Here is a 4414-nt window from a genome sequence, read left to right on the forward strand (position 1 = left end):
TTAGTACTTTACGTTTGTCTTTTGTCTGCTATCTCTTTGGATGATTGTGCTCGTCGACGAGGGGAAGGACCTATTTTAGGAGCTCGTTATATTAGCCACTAAGGAATTCTGTTTTCTCCTTTTCTTGTGAAATTAATTTATCGGCGAATAGCGCGCAAAATTCATCGGGTAATTCGGCAAATGGAGAAAGCACGAGTACAATTTCAGTCAATGTTGAAACCTCGAATGTGCAGGGACTGTTTCATATAAGTTTGAGAGCAAACAAAAGGAACGAACGATTATTTTCTATACAAATATGAAGATTTACTACTCTTCTTCTTATAAAACAAAAACATTTTTTTTTTTTTTTTTTTTTTAGAAGAGTATTTTACTTGATATATATCCTTTCTTAATCTTTACTTTAAGCACAATTTCTTTTCGAATATTTTCTTTTCTCACAGTTCCAAGATACTCGTCATTTTAAGAGTTTTTCGTTTCAGTCGTAACTTCTTCGATGTTGCTTCTTTCTACACCGTTATTGTTATTAGTTAATCTGAGATTAATTAAAATCAATAACGGAGCAATAGAAGTAGTCTTAAACTTACGACTGATAATACGTGCATCACGTCGACGCTGTTACTTTCCGCCTGTTACCCTTAGGCACTCGAATTGGAATTAATTATTTATTGAACGCAGATCAAGTGCAATTCCGCTCATGGAAAGCGATCAATTGCGTTATTTTATTGTTTCGTCCATTGTCATGTAACGGTTTGCCTTCGACGCCCATTAGCATCGTTGCATAGAGCAGAACATACACTCGTAACACTTCTGTTTCCACGTAGCGTATCTTGCCTCGCGATACTACGCAGGAAGTGAATCAAGCTCATATATACATAAATAAGAAACTCATCTAACCATCGTCTATTTTATAGTATATCTATACATATAGATACCTCGAGTGAATTTCTTCGATTCCATAATGATCGGGATCGTGAACAACTCTCTTTGGTAGATCTTAGTGTTACGTCTGGATTTATAACTCAGGATAACGTGAAATAGATCTTTTACATTAGCGTAACGTTAGGATTAGGTGTGGAAAGTCTAATTTTTATATTTAATCTTCAATTGGTATCGTTATCGCAACAGGCCAAGCTGCCTTAATTCTGCTTGTTTGTTACCTCGCTTTAATTTGTGTTTTACATTTTATAATAACGAAGCGTCATTAACGGCATTCACAACAACGTCGAAAATGTCGAATACGAACTAAAATGGAATATCATTGAATACCGTGCAACTTGGCTCGAATGTAACCGGAACAATGGTGCCAATTGAAGTTTAAAAAGCGTACGTCATTTGAAAATAATAACTTTATATCCAGCAGACTAAATACTTTGTACTGCAACTTTGTTTCAACGTGCTGTGTTATTCCGAGAGTGGATTTACCTTTTCTTATTTATCTCTCAGAAACATGATTCCCTAATTATTCTCCACGGCTCACGACCCGCTCTATTTGCGTTGTTACGTTGAATTTTTATATTTCAAATTTTAAATTGTAATGATGTTCCCTCGTTATCGGAGTGGTGATGTTTGACCCATCGTCGAGAACGCGTATCAGATATTCACGGGACTTTACGTCGCAAAAATAGCACAGTGTGTCCTGTACGTGTCCAAAATTAAAACGCGGTTTGACCTGTTTTATCGATCCGTATTCGCGGACGGACGGCATGTTCGGGCGCGACATTTGATTATCATTTTCTCGACAAACTCTTCTGTTTTTTTTTTTTTTTTTTTTTTTTTTTTTTTAGTCAATTTTTCCTTGGTTCTGCCAGAATTTCAATTTTTTTCCTGGTGGTATGCACGATATTTAAACAAAAGAATTGATCTGTCTTTAATCACCTCGCCGTGTTTAAAGGCACGTAAAAATTCAGCGTGAAAACGATATTGATATCGGGATATTAGAGAGAGAGAGAGAGAGAGAGAGAGAAAGAGAAAATAGGACGTGTTTCTGACAAATACATATGTACTTATAAACGTAGAGAAATACCTATCAATGAACCATTCATACGTACCGATACTTTTGTATTTTTATATTTCACTATAACGGTAGTATTGGCAAAAGCAAACTTCTTTGGGGAGGGAATATCGGCATGAAGTATCAGGTTTGATCGAGGCGATGTGCAGCTTCGAATTAATATATTCGATATTCATGAAACAGACACAGACATACACACGTACAATACACACACTTAGCAGGACAGTGGTTCTTCCCTCTTCATGCAACAGACAAACTGTAGTGACGTTTTAAATAAGAGAAAATCAAGCGAAGAAGGAAGGAGAATAGAGGTTAAGAGAGTACTCGATAATATTGGACTACTACGACCGAACGTCGGGCGAATATATGGAAATTTTCCTATCATCGTAGTTTTATCAACTGGCGAACGCAACGGCGATTGATATTACCTTTGTCCTCTCTTCTGACAGGGATTCCCATCGAAAATCGATCGTGTTTGTCTTGTACATCAGCTTGTCAAACCAACTGAATGATTTGTACAATAATAAAGTATTTATACGACATTAGGATGCCAACTTTCTCCAATTTTGTGAAGCATATTCTTCTTCTTACGTGACCTCGCCGAAATATCATTTCTTTCCCTTTCTTTCTTTAATATTCCATACGCGGAATACAAGATTCTCTTACGTTTTGTCGACGGCACGTTTTGTATCTCGAAGAGTGTGTTTGCCATCGTATTAGATTAGAGTATTTATGCAATGCTAGGATGCAAACTTCCCACGGTATTTTTCTTACGTGAACTGCTCAAGTATTCTTCTTTGCTTGAACGCCATAACGACCGGCTTCTCTCGATAGTAGGGTCACTAAGAATTTATGGAGTGTAATTTTTGCTGTGTACAAAGGAACGATCGATGACTATCAGCGAAGAAGATAGAAGTGCGAAATATGTAAATAAATGTGAATATAAATAAATATACGTATATTTTAATCTATAATTTATTTTTTGTCGGTCTCATTCACCGTTGAAAATCACATGACGCCACAGTCGCGCAATGTTTGCCAATGTTGGGGATTGTGTGACGCTGCAGTAACGTCACCGGTCGTTATAGTGTTGATATCACTGAATATAAAGTTTTCTTCTTTTATCGGCGCGTTCTTGTATCTTAAAATATCTTTGACAATGCAAATTTTTAGAGAGAAAGAGAGAGAGAGAGAGAGAAGTAACAGAAAAAATATTTCTACGACGAGAAACACGACGATTCGTCGTAGACGAATATTCTCTGTCTGCGAAGAATTATTAGGGCAAATGTTTCACGCTCCCGTATTTTTACGTCATGGCGCTCTGAAATTTCCCTGCGCGCAAATGACGTTTGATAAGGAAGTCGAGTGAATTACGCGTCGCAGTGTGTACACACAAAAGATCGACTAAAAAGAGAACGATATCGAGGACATTAATGAAAAAATATGAAGAAGCAAACGAGGGAGAGACGACGAAAGAGAATAACGATCTTAATGAGCGAAGCGGTAAGACACAGGACGTCTATGACAACCACGCTCGTAAAAGTTACGATTGGGCTATTAACGATCAATTTACTTTGAGACAAGGCGAGCATCGTGCCAGTGTGTATGTGCCACTCTTCAGAAATAGCTCGGAGTGCGTAGAGGTTCCTCTCTTAAAACGTTACGCGCTCCAAGATTATTTTCACATCGAACTTTATAAACCGCGTGTACTATTGATTCATCAAACAATGATGATGACGATGACGATGTCTGCGTACTGCAATTTTATCAGGAAACACGTAATGGGCGTTTTCATAAAAAAAAAAAAATTTCCAACTATTATCCAGAATTTACGATAATCATCGCGATGAAACTCGATATGCAATTATTTTCATTATTATTCGTAAGAATTTGGACACATTCAAAAATATAAAATACTTCGAACGAGACTGTTTGATTAGACCTTGGTCTCTGATACTTGATCTTGGGTATTTATGCATATACTAACTACACATAATAGTAATTAGTATCAGAGCCTAAAAGAGTATTTACTAAGATAAAAATTAAATGAAAATTTATTATGCAAGAAAACGTCTAAGCCACTTTGAATAGTTTTGTTCCACTTTGGGACATTACAGCAGTTGAGATATTTGTTTACGTTCTGAAAATTTCATCAAGTATCAAGTACTCGTCAGAAATTCACAGAGAAACTACGTTCTCTGTTTTAGTTTTCATTTAGATTATTTGGACCCAGTTATTGCAAGAAGTTAACGATTAACGACACTCTTTCGTTATAAAAGTTAGAAAACGTAACGAAAACATTAACTACCTGATTGAGTTGCACCAACTGTCCAAATACTTATTATCGATATTTTTGAAATCACACGTGACGTGTTCGAGTTGTCGGGTGATTACTTCAAATTT

This window comes from Frieseomelitta varia, unplaced genomic scaffold, assembly GCF_011392965.1.
Source record: "Frieseomelitta varia isolate USP_RPSP 00005682 unplaced genomic scaffold, Fvar_1.2 scaffold_231, whole genome shotgun sequence".
NCBI lineage: Eukaryota > Metazoa > Arthropoda > Insecta > Hymenoptera > Apidae > Frieseomelitta > Frieseomelitta varia.